Below are 15,189 nucleotides of genomic sequence, written 5' to 3' on the forward strand. Positions count from 1 at the left end.
ACATGTAACTATTAGATATAGACGTAGATGTATACATCTCATGCTTAGCTGACAGGATGTATTCTGTGTGTACATATGTAAATACAGTTGGCCCTTGAACAAGCTGGTGGTTAGAGGTGCTGACCCTCCATGCAGTAAAAAAATCCATGTATGACTTTACAGTAGGCTTTCCCTATCCAAGGGTCTGCATCAACAAAGTCAGTCAGGTGCAGATCATGTAGGATTGTAATACCTATTTAGTGGGGAAAAAAAATCCATGCATGTAAGTGGATCCACACATCTCAAACCCATGTGTTCAAGAGTCAACTATATAGATATTTACCCTGCCATACCATATTCTGATAGGATGACAGGCTGGGTAGATATATTTACCTCTCATCACACCCAAGTCTCCAGAGGAATAACAATGTAGACACGTAATGTAGAATAAATCTAAAAGAATAAGGAGAAATGAAGAAAATGTGAGTGGAGCAGTAATTGAAAGATAGATTTCAATAAATTTGTGGAAGGAAAGCACAGGAAAACAAGCTTAAGACAAATTAGAAAGGGTGCATCTTAATCCAGGAAGTAAAAAACTTACACACTGAAAACTACGAAACATTGCTGAAAGAAATTTAAAAAGACACAAATAAATGTAAAGGCACCTGTGTTCATGAAGTTGGAAGGCTTAATATTGTTAAGATGTCAATACTATCCAAAGTGAACTACAGATTTAATACAATTTCTTTCAAAATCCCAATGGCAGAAACAGAAAATCCATTGCAAAATGCTTATGGAATCTCAAGAGACACCAAATAGCCAAAATAGTCTTGAAAAAGAGGGACAAAATGGAGCTCTCACATTTCTTGATTTCAAAATTTATTAAGAAGTTACAGTAATCAAAACAGTGTGGTCCTGGCCCAGAGACACATACAGACAATGGAATAAAGTAGATAGCCCAGAAATAAACCTTCATATATATGTCAAATGATTTTTGGCAAGGGTTCCAAGATCATTCAATGGAGAAAGAACAGACTCTTCAACAAATGGTGTTGGGAAAACTGGATATACAGATGCAAAAGAATGAAGTTGGATCCTTATCTTATGCCATGTACAAAAATTAACTCAAATTAGATTAAGAACCTACATGTAAAACCTAAAACTATCAAATTCTCAGAAGAAAACACAGGGTAAAAACTTTATGACACTGGATTTGGTAATGATTTCTTGCATATGAGACCAAAAGCACAAGCAACAAAAGAAAAAAATAGATACACTGAATCACATCAAAATTTAAAACTTCTGGTTATCAAATGGCAAGAGGGAAAAGGTAGCCTAGAGAATGGGAGAAAATATTTGAAAATCATATATCTGGTAAGGGAGTAATAGCCAGAATATATAAAGAGCTCTACAACTGAACAACAACAACAAAAATAACTCTATTTAAAAATGGGCAAAAACTTCTTTAATAGACATTTCTTGAAAGATGATATACAAATGGCCAAAAAGCACACGAAAAGATGCTCAGCATCACTAATCATCAGTGAAATGCAAATCAAAACCACAATGAGATATCACTTTACACTCATTAGGGTAAGAGAGGAGAAAGGAAGAGAGAGAAGTTGGTGGTGGGGAAAGGGAGAGAGAAAGTAGAGGGTAAGGGTGGGGAGAAGAAAAGTATTGGCAAGGATGTGGAAAAATTAGAAGCCTTGTGTACCAATGGTTGGAATACAAAATGGTACAACAGCTATAGAAAAAAGTATGGCAGTTCCTGAAAAAGAAAAAAAAATGGAATTAACATGATTCAGTAATTCCGCCTCTGCATATATATTCAAAAGAATTAAAAGCAAAGTCTCAAAGAGATATTTGCACAACCCATATTTATAGCAGCATTATTCACAGCAGCCAAAAGGTGAAAGCAACCTAAGTATCCATCAACAGATGAATGAATATACAAATTGTGGTACATAAATACAATGGAATATTATTAAGCCTTGAAAAAGGAGGAGATCCTGACATATGCTACAATATTGATGAATCTTGAGGACATTATGCTAAGTGAAATAAACCAGTCACAAAAAGACAACTACTGTATGATTCCAAAGATATGAGATATCAAAAGTAATCAAATTCCTAGAAACAGAAAGTAGAATGGTGGTTTCCAGAGGTTGAGGGGAGGGGAGAGTGAGGAGTTGTTTTATGGGTATAGAATTTTAGTTTTGCAAGATGGAAAAGTTCTGGAAACTGGTTACACAACAATGTGAAAGCACTTGATACCACTGAGTTGTATACTTAAAAATGGTTTAGATGATAAATTTTATATCATGTGTATTTTACCATAATTTTTAAAAATTAGGATGGGAACAAATGGCACAGAACAGGCTTATGAAGGGGCTGCACGGAAGTGGAAACTAATCCGTCAAGGGATCCCAGAGAAACATCAAAGGTAGAATCAGTATATGGGTCAAGAAGTCAACTGAAAACAAAGAAATTAACATAATTCATATCAATGTGTATGTCTAAAGCCGCCCATATTGTCAGCTTATTACAAGCAGGAGTCTCAGTATTTAGCCCCACTCAAATTTAAGGGGAAGGTTTCTCTGTAGAAAGAAACTGAATGGAACCCCTGAGAAGAACTTGGCCTTCTCTTGTGGATGCTGTTGCCCAAGGGGGAAAATAAAATCTCCCATGCACATTTATTCTGGCATTTTGGTTGCTGAGAGCTTGAGAGCTGCCTGACTCCCTCACAGCTAACATACTCTTATAGATATAAAATGCTACTATTCAGTCTCACCACTCAAGAAAGAGGCCTATTGGAAACAAAGATAACTACACAACAGCAGAGGAAACTTATATTCACAGGCCAGTATCATAAATTCAGGCTTTCAATTTTCAAAGTAAAAACCAACATCACGAATAACAAAGTCCATGACAATATAAAGAAAACCCAACTGTGGAGAGCAGATGTTACTCTAAGAACAAAGGAGAATTTATCAACAACATTTGAATTGATATGGACAGGTAGATAATTCAGCCATAAGATAAGAACAAAATATTATGAAGGAGAAACAATAAACAAGAATGTTTAGGGATAAAATTGTGACTTTAAAAAAATAAAATCAGCAGAAGAAGTTGAAGATAAGGTTGAGAAGATTTCAAAGAATGAAGAGCAAAATAAAAGTGGAAGTTATGAGTGAAAAAAAAATGAGATATAGAGGTTGAATAGCCAATGAGTCCCATAGAAATAGGATAGAGGAAATGGGAAAAGGAAATTTTCAAATAACAATGGGGAAATCCCTGGGATTGAAAAAAATATTAAAATATTCCAATGAGTTCTGAGAAAAGCAAATGAGCAAAAACTCACACAACAAGCCCTGACTCAGATATAGCTTCAAGAAATTTCAGCATGTCAATGAAAAAGAGATGATCCTAGAAGCTTCCAAGTAGGAAGAAATACCCAGATCACCCATAATAGAAATAAACATCCTGAGCAATAAAAAGTAGTGGGGCAATGCCTTCCAGCCACAAGGCAAAATGACTATTGAGCTGTCATTCTACAGCTAAACTTACTATCCACTGAGTGTGAGATCAGGACAAGGACATTTTAAACATGCAAAGACTCAGGAAGCAAGTAGTTTCTATAATTCCTTTCTTACGGAGTTACTTAAGGGCTGGAAAACCTAGCAAGAGAAACTAAGGGATGCAAAAAACTGTGGGACAATCCTGGTGAGAAGAGAGGTAACATGATGAATTCTCTGAGTAGACCCAGAAAGAAAATTAAAAAAAAAAAAAAAAGAGAGAGAGAGAGAGAAAGGAAAAGGGAATGAAAAAAAGAAAAAGAGAGACAAGAAAGACAAAAGAAAGAAGAGGGATAATATTCAGATACCCTCTCTGATTAAAAGCTTACATTAACTTCAAGATATAAAGACACATTGTTCTCAATTCAAAAAATTATAACGGAATTTAGAGACCATAAGAAAAACAAAACACTGAACACTAAAACAATTTTCACAGTATTGAAAAATTTTAAGTGGATGATTTTAATTAATTAAATAAAATATATTTGATCTTGATGTTGAAAATATTCTCCTTAAAGTGGCCCAATAGTAATACAATTTCTGAGATCTTGAATATAATGGAATTGTACTTGCTGTCACACCTGAATTATAGTTTAGTTATATAGTCTATTTCCAAAAAGCAGTTTTTCTTAAATCTTTGAGGACACTTTAAATTCTTCTCTTCAAGTTCTCATCTATTTCTTGTATTATTTTTGCTTCATCCAGAGTCAGTTGTCTTACTCAACTATTTTTTTCAGAATCCCCACCACCAGCTACCATTTTGTATTTTATTTGTCACCTTTATCTGCAACTGAGGCTGTGAAACATAGAATTTTCTGGGTACATTGCCACCCTCAATAATATAAGGATTCTATTAGTAAAAAGGAAAGGGGAAACTAACATTGTTTGGGCAGCTGGAAGTCCTCCCATTTATACCCCACCAAATTAACTACAGATGTTGAAATAAAACTTATTGTGTTACTTTACAGTTTTTGAAAATTCTGTATGCCAATATATACCTTCTCTGCTAGGATCAGGATCAATTAACATTCAGTGACTTGTCTTTAGTTCAGTGGCTTTTACATACCTTATCTCACATAATCTTTAAAATAATTCTGTGAGCTTGATATTGTTACTTTCAATTTACAGATCAAAACACAGAGGTTTGGCATGATAACAGAGCTTATCCAACACTGTAAGGCCAGGAAATAACAGATTTAGAACCCAAGCAAGTCACCTGATTCTGATTTGAGGGCTATTTCCATGATACCACCCCCTCCAAGTAATTTAACTGGGTTAAATTTCCTTCTTAGGGTCAGTCTTGCAATGGGGATTGTACATATGTATGTCCAACAGCCATCTCATCCACCTGCCTTAGTTAGCTCAAGCCCATTAGCTAAAAAAGAAAGTGTTCATCAATTTCATCCAATATTAAGACAAACAATCAAAAGGTCCATGTACCAAAATGGCGAACAATATCCAAACATTAGTAGGAACTTACAGTTATGGCCTATGGTGCTGAGAAATGCAGGAAGTGAGCACTTAACTTTTATTGACTTAAACAGCGTAGGCAATTCATTTACTATTTTTCATTCATTTATTCAACACGTACTGCCGGTAAGGTGAATTCCTATGATGAAGCAGCCAGATATAAAGCCGCATATCTCAAAAGTTTCTAGATACATCCTGAATGAATAGAGATTGAACTCCTTGTTCTTTAGTATCCAGAAGCATCTGAGGACTCAGATTTCATGAGCACAACTTTCTTTGAAGCATTCCAATTTCTAACTAAAAAAATCAAAAAAGTCATGAGTAGTTAGCCTGGTGCAGTTGGTGGGGATCACTAATTTTAAAAGCATATTAGATGCAGTAGAATCCAATCTCAGAATAGCTGTCTGTGAGGTTTGCTCCAAGACAGATCTAGATCTTAACTAAAAGATGATTGTAACAAAATATGGGAAGGCAGGGTAAGACCTTAAGAGGGGAAAATAATAATGGAAGATTGCTAGAGGACTTGTTTCTTCAGAGAGGTAATTAATATTGACTAACAGTAAGATCAACAGAGAAGTATTAAGCAATTTAAGAGTAATGTCTAAGACAAAAGAAACGGTAGATAAATCTCAAACACTAGATACTGCATCAGTTCTCTTAAAGATAGTATATAAAAAGGAACACGAAAATATCAAGAAATGAGAACAAATTTTAAAACTATAAACAAAAATGTTAGAAAAGTAATCAAATATTTGTGATCAAAATAGATGTGATATCTGTTGATATCTGATTAAATATGGAGGAAAAAGACATTTTTATTTCTTGATGTATGCTAAAAAGGAACAACAAAATTTTTTCAAAAAAACCTTATTTTTAATATAATAAGAAAAAGACACTACCAGAACAAAAGCTACAAATCAGATATACCCTCAAACATTGATATTCAGGTTTTAAGGCAGAATATTAGTGAGGGGGCCACAGAATCCCTCAGACACTGATCAAGAAACACGTTTCTTGCTTAATAAGGCAAATATTGAAAGGCCTGTCTAGTGATTCTTGGTTAGCAATGAAATCGAAGTCTGTGGACTGGGCATGGGAAAAGGCAAAGAATATCCCTCAAGAGACCCAACCTGAAACCGGAGTACAGCAGGACAAGCAAAGTTGAAGGAGAAACGAACATGCCACTTCTAATTGTGTATAATCTATCCTGGGAGTCTAGGGAGACTTTTGTAGGTGAGGCACAGTCAAGAAAGAGAAGAGAAAGTTATCTCCAGGTTACAGCACAGGGAATGTGACTAGATGGACACTGCACTGAGCTACACAGAAAATGAGAGAGATATGCTACCCAGAAAAAGATTTAAAAAAAAAAAAAAAAGATTCAGCAAAGAGATGTTCAAGAAAATAAATCCAAATATAAACTGAAGGCTCTTCTACCTTCCTGCCTACCCTCAAAACATACTTGAAAATAGTCTCACTCTTTCAAAGAGAAGTAACAAGGAGAAAAGAACCAGGTAAGGTCTTGTAAATTAAAAATGCAATGCAAAAAAAAAAAAAAAAAAAGGAAAGGAGTATATGTAAAAGATAAAGCACACACAGCCTAAGAGGAACTATTTAATCAAGTAGATCCCCATACTCAAGCAGATTATAAACATAATTTCAAAAAATTAAGAAAGGCACATATTACAGATACAGGTATTCAAATAATACACGGAAGTAAAAAGTGAACTTTCTAAATAGAAGATAAAAAGAAAATAAACAGAAGAAAATAAAATGGAGCTGCTCCCCAGCTCTATATAACTAAAACTATGAAAAAAAATTTTTTAATTAAATTCTTTGGACATTACCCTACAAGCATACAGCCAATGGCAAAACATTTATTCAAGCAAATCTAAATATTGGTAAGAACAGTGAGAATTTGTGACACTTGAGCCATGACCTGCTACCTCCCTACCCACCCCCAGTTCAATGTGACTGAAGCTCCACTCCAGCTCACAGTCAAGGGCTACAGTATGTCCCCACTAGGGCTAGGCCATCAATATTTCTTGTCCCCTCCCAATTTCACATTTCAGAGACTAAACTGCAGATGAGTTCAGCCAAGGAGTTAGTGGATCCTCTTCTCTAACTCAGCCACCTATCACAGGAGAGAGCCTCTAAACCAGGCACAGCACACTGAGTACTGGGGCCTGGATCACTTTCTCCCAAATCACTCACAGAGCAGAGGTTCCAGATCAGGAGAAGCAACCTAAGAAGACTTGCGACTTCCACCTAGTGTCCAGCTAATAAATCAGGAATGTCACCGTAAGAAAATAAAGACACTGTTTCCACCACCTGCTCTGGAGCAGTGGCCCAGAGATTTTGCCCAGGGGACAGGCAGGCGCTCAGAATAGAGAAGTTCTAAGCTCAAAGAATCTGACCTTATTTGAAACAGAGTATAGGGAAGTTCAAGCCCAAGAGCACTCTCAAAAACAGTGGAGATTTTAGTGTAGAAAATTCAGAGGAGGCTGATAGCTTCATGGGAGCAACAAGTCAAACTGTAGGTCAGGTAGATCACTAGAGAAAATCAAGGAAACAGACAACTAAGAAAAGCCCTCCTGCAGTCAGAACAGACCTCAAAGACTGGACTAAAAACTACTCCTGAAAGGAAGTCCAAAATTAATTGGATGAGACTGTGCAATTTACACCCCAGGGCATTACTGAAAGCAATATAGCAATCCATCAGCAACTAGAGGATCCTAACAGCTTTCTGCGCATGACAGCACTAGAGGCAGATGGTTTAAACAGATCAGATTTCAAAAGTTATTATAAATGTGTTTAAAATGTACATATATAAGCATTAGCATATTAAATATATTTAAATATATGTTACATAATATATAAATAGATTACAATGTTGAAAGCCACATTTGAGACCAAAAAATATCAACAAATCATAATTTTTAAAATACTTTGGACATACAGGACAACTCGATGAAATTATATTACATGGAGAGAAAAAAAACAAAGATTAAAAATTAATAGAAGACAGGTAAGAGGTCTATCACACATACATAATTGAATTCTCTGAAGAAGATAATAGAAAGAAATCAAATAAAAAATGAGCAGAGATATAACAGAAGAAAACTTGATTTGAATTTGCTGCTTAAAAACGACATATCATGTTCCAGGAAAAACTGATACAAGCAACAACAGTCATACCTGGAACAGTTAATGAACTTCAAGGAATGATAGTGTGGACATCCACATTCTCCAAACTCAGTGAAAGAAAAATATAGTTACCAATAAAGGCATTATTCATAAAACGCTTCAATTTAAATTTTTCAAAATAATTTCTAAATAACTTAGGATAAGAAGGAACTCATAACTGAATTTCTAGGTACTAGCATAAGGATAGAAAATGATCAATGGCATGGAATTGAGATTCCAGAAATAAACACACACATCTATGATGAACTGATTTTCTACGAGGGTGCCAAGACCATTCACTGAGGGGAAAGAATATTCTTTTCAACAAATAGTGCTGGGACAAATGCAGAAGAACAAAGTCCTTACTTCAAAGTATGTATAAAAATTAACTCAAAATGGATCAAAGACCTATACATAAAAGCTAAAATTATAAAATTCTTAGAAGAAAATATAGAGTCACATCTTCAAGACTTTGGATTTGGCAATGGTTTCTTAGATATGACACCAAAAGCACAGGCAAAAAAAAAAAAAACTTCATCAAAATTAAAAATTTTTGTGCATCAAAAGACATCATCAAGAAAGTAACAAGACACAGAATTAGAGAAAATATTTTAAAGTAATATATGTGGTAAGAGTCTAGTATTCAGAGAGTATAAGGAACTCTTACAACTCAAGGATAACAAAAAAAAGTCAAGGAACCTAATTTTAAAATGGGCAAAGGACTTGAGTAGACATTTCTTCAGAGAAGATAGTTACAAATGGCCATTAACACATGAAAAGATGTTCAACATTCTTAGTCATGAGGAAAATGTAAATCAAATTCACAATAAGATATGATTTCCTATACATTAGAATGGCTAGAATAAAAAGACAGACAATAACAAGTGTTGGTGAGAATATGGGGAAATTGGACCCCTCAAACATTTGCTCTTGAGAATGTAAAATGGTGTGCCTACAGTGAAAACAGTTTGGTGGTTCATCAATAAGTTAAACATAGAATTATCATATGATCCAGCGATTAGACTTCAAAAGAATTGAAAATAGATGTTCAAACAAAACCTTGTATATGAATATTAACAGCACTATCCACAATAGCCAAAAGGTGGAAACAACCCAAATGTCCATCAACCAATGGATGGATAAACAAAATGTAATATTCATACAATGGAATATCATTCAGCCATAAAAGGGAATGAGGTTCAAATACCTGCTACAACGTGGATGACCCCTGAAAACATTATGCTAAGTGAAAGAAGCCAGTCACAAAAGGCCAATTGTATGATTCTGTTTCTATGAAATGGCCAGAATTAAGGGATAACCACTGAGGTCAGAAGGAAAGTGACAGAAGCCTAGGCAACTTTCCTTGTTCATTTCGTTTGTCTACAAAATCAGACCCTTGGAGTAGTGTGTACAAAAGGTCCCTTCCAGGTCTTGTATTTGTCATCATTGTATAAGTTACACCATTGCCATTAACAACAGTCTTTTTTAATTTTCTTTCAAGAAAGTAAGATTGCTTCATACAGGAATTCCATTTCATGTTCTCAACCTCTAAGAAACACTGGAGGTGTGGGCAGATTGGAAAGACGAATCTCTTCCATTATTAAGTAAATCACTAGGCAGAGCAGTTAGTAATTTTTCTCATATAGTTTCCTCTTTTTCTCTTATGCAAGTGCTTCAAAAATCCCTCTAAGATAGATAGATAGATATGTATGTGTATATATATATATACCTACATGCTCTAAGCACTAAGTCAACACCATATAATACCTAAATTAAGAACCTTAGATTATATATAAGAAATTTGCTTTTTTTCTCTTCTTAATATTACTCCTACTCTCTGAATTGCTTGAATGTAAAGAGAACACAAGCTCTGGCTTGAACGGTGAAGAAAAAAAATGACTACTGTCTGGTTTATACAATAGCAGCATAGAAGTGCAAAAGGGGAGACTGACAAGGTAATGCATTTTCGCTATATCAGAAAGTCCATTTTCACCAATTCCACTTTCACAAAGTTTCTCCCCAAGGACTGCAGATCTTTTAATCCAACAAATACCTACCCCAGGACAAAGGCAGCTCTAGATTTAGGCAAAGGAGACTGCGTGCCTCTATTTCATCCCCAAATTATCAGAATCTCAACCAAAAAAAGTTGGCTTTGGTCAAACACAGAATGTTCACTTTTGCTGCTTCCTGGGAAGACGATCTGGTTTGTATTTGTGATGAAGCCGTGGAAAGAGCCTGTGGCTTGCCCACTTTCACTTTTCAAAGGCTCTCTGATACTCACCAAGCTCCACAATAGCTCTCAGTTCCAACCCATTAGTTCTGAGACAACCCTACAAAGCCGCATGCGGAAGACAGAAAACAGTCCAACTTCCCCCTTCGCTCTGCAGACAAAATAGAATCATCTCAGACGGTAGAAAAACCACATGGACTCAGACTGCTCAACTGATCCAGTGCATCCCAGACGACCTGAGACCAACAAGCATCATGCAACACTGGTTATTTACAAGACAACGTCAGGAAACAAGCAACCCAGAGCTCTTGAAGAAAGCCCGCGGGCCCCCGCTGCTCCCAGCCCCGCGCCTCGCTCCACAACGTTCTCCCTCTATTGTTTGGTGCTGAATACACCCAGCTAGCCCAGCTTTTCATCGGCTCTTAAATCCACTGCTGCTCAAGCATGAAATATCTTTGGGTTCCATTAAAAAAAAAAAATGTGCTAACAAGCTGTTAAACCACATTTTACAACAAACGCATCAAGCTGATGACTTAGCTTCAAAAATATGAACTAACCGGAATAATAAAGGCTTTTGTAGAACTTGGATAAATGAAGTGATTACCTCACAGGGAGGGAAATCTGTGGGGCACATCCATGTAATCAAAAAACTCAGTTCCTGGTCCTCAGAGGAGAATTCCAAATGCTCTGCCTTGCCTCCCAACAGTCCTGAGCCCAAAGGGTTTGGACAGGAGGAAAAACAACACAGGTACAAAAAAAAGCAGCGGGCGGGGGTAGGAGAGAGAAAGAAATTCAGTCAGTTCTTTGATTAACAAGACTTCTTGCTGGACTTAAGTACAAACAGCTGCCTGGACTCCAACAGCCAAGCCTAAATCTAAACACTCCACTGTTTACATAACCTAAACTTAATCAAGCGACCATATAATCCACCAATTTAAAGTATCCCTAAGAGTTTCAATGTAACATTGGTTTTCTCATAAGCCAGCCCGTCAACAAGCTGTTTAAAAATGCCAGCTATTCCAGCTCAATCTCCAGTCTTGCAGCATCTCCTGCCTGGTCACCCTGCAAGGCTCTTCAGGGGAGAATGCTTAGATGATTTGGCCTTGTAAACCATTTCCTGTTATTCTTCTGTTGGTACAGTACACCGTATTCATTTAATAAATCCAGAATCCAGATTGTGGGTTTTTTTTTAAGTTTGGTTTGATAGGGTTTAATACTATAGCAATATTATTACTAATAAGGAAATTTATTTCTTTATTCTTCTATGGGATTATGTACCATAGAAGAAGTGTTCTGAGATGGACAGGTAAAGGTAATTTTCATGAGAAACAGAATGAGAGAAGGGAACTTATCATGAGAAAGATACTAGAAAAAGGAAAATGCTCATGAGGTTAAACGGAGGCTGAAAAGTCAGATGTCAACAGAGGCCAGTGATGTAACCTAAATGCAAGAAGCCGGCTGGGCCCTAGGGTGATGGAAGCAACACAAAGTGCTGGGGACTGTGTGCAAACTGGAGTTCATACTCCCCATTTAAAGAAGGACTGTGCTATCCAGCTCCAACCCATCTTGAAAACTAACATGTGTATTAAGATAGTCACGCACTATGTAATTCACATAATATGTAATTCACATATTTGAAGTGGACAATTGGATGATTTTTCAATACCATCACAGATTATGCAGCCATTACTATAATAGCTTTTAGAACATTTTCATCCCCCCAAAGAAACCCTGTACCCTTTAAAATCACTCCCCATTTCCTTCCAGCCCCCCTAGCCCTGGACAACCACTAACCTACTGTCTGTCTATAAATTTGCCCATTCTGGGTTTTTCATATAAATGGGATCATATAATACGTGGTCTTCTGTGACTGGTTTCTTTCATTTAGCATAATGTTTTCAAGGACTCCAATCCATTTTTTGCCACCAGTATGGGCCCAATGTGGCCAGATCTTCCAAATATTAAGGGAAGTTGGAAATCTGGATTCTAAACGTGAATATTCCCAATGTTTCCTAGTAATCCACTACAAACACAAGCTGTAAAAAGTCTTCCTCATAGTGCAGACCAAATAAATACGTCTGTAGGCTGAATTCACAAGTGGGATACCGTTTTGGTTCAGGGGGAGGGGGTTCTTGGGACAGAGGGAGGGAAAAATTAAGAGTGAGCCAAGATTAAAGAAAGCAAGAAAGGGTCAGACTCACCTAGGCAAGGAATGAAGACAGAAAGGTCTGGAGAGGAGAAATCTGAAACTTCCCACAGGGCAGAGAGTGTGGTTCTGAATCTGGTCAGCATCCCAGGAAAAGCTCAAGAGATTCCTCAACCTTCCACAACCTCAGCCAGGATTCTCTGGCTCTGCCTGGAGAGAGGGCTGACCAGGGCTTCAGACAGTGAGCTCCCTGCATCCGTAGCACTCATGGGCCCTGAAAGAACTAATTCAGATTGTTTCTTGAGTGAATCTATCATCTCTAACAGAATAATTCATTAAGATACTCATTTGAGTTTCCCATCCTCTCTCTCTTTCCCAATGCGTGCATGTGCATGCGCACACACACACACACACACACACACACACACACACAACCCCCTCTAGTTGGCTAAGCCCTTTTCTGCTCTCTTGCCTTCAGGGATGTTTGGGTTTATATGGCAACTGAAAGGGAAGTTCTTCGAGATCATCTTTCTAATTGTCCTTATAAGACCTAAACTCTTGAGGTAATAATGCTAGATGTTCAGTACACAGGGAACAAGAGAGAAGAGAGAATTCCTAAATAAAGGAGAAGCCAAAGGAGTGGAGGAGGAAAGCCTTCCCCAGACCGGGAAAGGTGGGCGGTTGGTGGGTCACAGGAGCATCCATCTCACCCACATACTGGGAGCATCCTGGGAGAATGTCAGGGGAGAATGGTTGCTCATTTAGAAGAGCTGAAGCTGGATACTGGGGGTTACTCATGTGGGCAAAGAATTCTATGCTTAAATTATTACAGAAGGAGCAGAAGTGTGTCTTTCAAGTTCCGTGAGGGCTTGGGCAGATGAGGACATCAGCAGTGATCATTATGGCCAGGAGCTGAGAGGGCTCTTGGCTCTACTTCTAGGTTAATGCACTGTTTCCTCAGAAGGTTATTTCAATAAAAGTACTAGCATTGATCTGACAAACATCTATTTTTCTACGAACAGAAATCTCATACCAATGCCCACAAAATTCAACCCATTGTCAAGGTTTAGTTCTTCATAGGACAACCTTAGGAGAGTAGACAGAATATCTGTGTGTGTTTGGGGAGAGAAACAGTGACCAGAACCATCTCTGAAGGCCTGTCTCTTTCTACTCAATGACCATATGTCTGGCATTGAGGACACAGTCATTTTCTTAGCTATTCCTGGGTTTTACTCTCATTAGGGATTTCCTCTTGCAGGTCTGCACTGAGTTTTACTTGGGTAAAATTCAACTGCATTTTAAAAGTGTTTATTGTCTACAAATAATGTACTAGGATAAGGTCAAGGAAAGCATGTATTTTGCCCCCAGAAATGTCACAGCAAGGCAAGAATCGTACACATCTCACTTCAATTCGATTAGTGGAGACCATTAACACTAGCCAAGTGCTAATAAGGTACATTGCACTAGAAGGAACCTGGGATCCTATCCCCAGACAAAAACCTTACCAAGTAATTTTTTAAAGTTTATGAAACTTAACCATCAAACTTCCTTTAGTAGGGAAGGATTGGAATTATTATTACAGATGAGTTAAACAATAAAATAAATAGAATTGAATGAATAGTTGTGTTATGTTTATAAGTCTGTAAGACTTATGTCCCAATATTTTCTCAATTACCAATAATTTCATCTTTTTCTCACCTGTTTGAGCAGTGCTAGGTTCAGTTGTGATGATTTCTGTTATGCCTTTAAGGCCCACATTCTCCCAATTAGTAGTGAGAGCCCAGGAATTCTATTAGAAATCTCCGTCCCCATGGTTTATTAACTACTTCAGTGATGTTAATTTACCTCTGCTTGCACTTGACTTGTAGTTTGTCAGACTGGATCCAGATATTCCCCTTAGTCAACCTTAGGTGATCTACACCTGTTAGGTCAATTCCTCCTCCAAGCAGGTCCTTCTTAGTTGAATATAATACAGGTTAATCAAGCAAGAATAATTCTTTGTACATGAATGTCACCTGAGGGACAATTCTTAGCTTGTCTATAAGAGATTTCCACTTACGCATAAGTTTCAAAGTAAATTTAAAGAGATGCTGACCAATATTTACAGCTTTTGAAAAATGAAATGGTATGGAATAGAACAGAACAGAAAACATCAGTTGTATCCAAGGAGTAAGATGAACATTAACTCAAGAAACTTGTTTACACACACACACACACACACACAGAGAGGTATATATACAGACACATACATACACACACATATATAAAGTGCATTACATAATATAAATAAATAATGCATTTTAAAATTATACATCACAATTGCAGAAATTTTGAAAATCATCGATCTATAATACTTTTTTATTTTCTCCTACACTATACCACAATACTATGACATCTGATACATTTCCCCACATTTTCGGCTAAAAACAGCTTCATCCAATAAACATGCACCCCATTCTTGACATCCTCCAGAATATGGTCTGCACATACCGTATGTGCTCAATAAATATTAAAGAATTCGCAGTTGGGTAGAAGTTGCAAATCTAGTCAAGTACAGATTTGGGGGAAATTCTTGACTTTCAAAGGTTAGCATTTCACTGACA

The 15,189-nt window shown here is 36.9% G+C and overlaps 1 long non-coding RNA gene across 9 annotated transcripts in view; it reads right to left on the minus strand.

The window, feature by feature from the left end:
* The window catches only part of LOC123613607 (uncharacterized), a 387,060-nt gene that overhangs the window by 104,370 nt on the left and 267,501 nt on the right, over positions 1 to 15,189 (minus strand). For 2 of the 9 annotated variants that reach the window (XR_012500541.1, XR_012500537.1), the window contains one exon: positions 373 to 432. The exons of the other annotated variants lie outside the window; for them this stretch is intronic. This is a non-coding gene — a long non-coding RNA (uncharacterized LOC123613607). The remainder of the gene's footprint in view (positions 1 to 372; positions 433 to 15,189) is intronic. 9 annotated transcript variants of the gene reach the window in all.

The sequence above is a fragment of the Camelus bactrianus genome, chromosome 19 (assembly GCF_048773025.1).
Source record: "Camelus bactrianus isolate YW-2024 breed Bactrian camel chromosome 19, ASM4877302v1, whole genome shotgun sequence".
NCBI lineage: Eukaryota > Metazoa > Chordata > Mammalia > Artiodactyla > Camelidae > Camelus > Camelus bactrianus.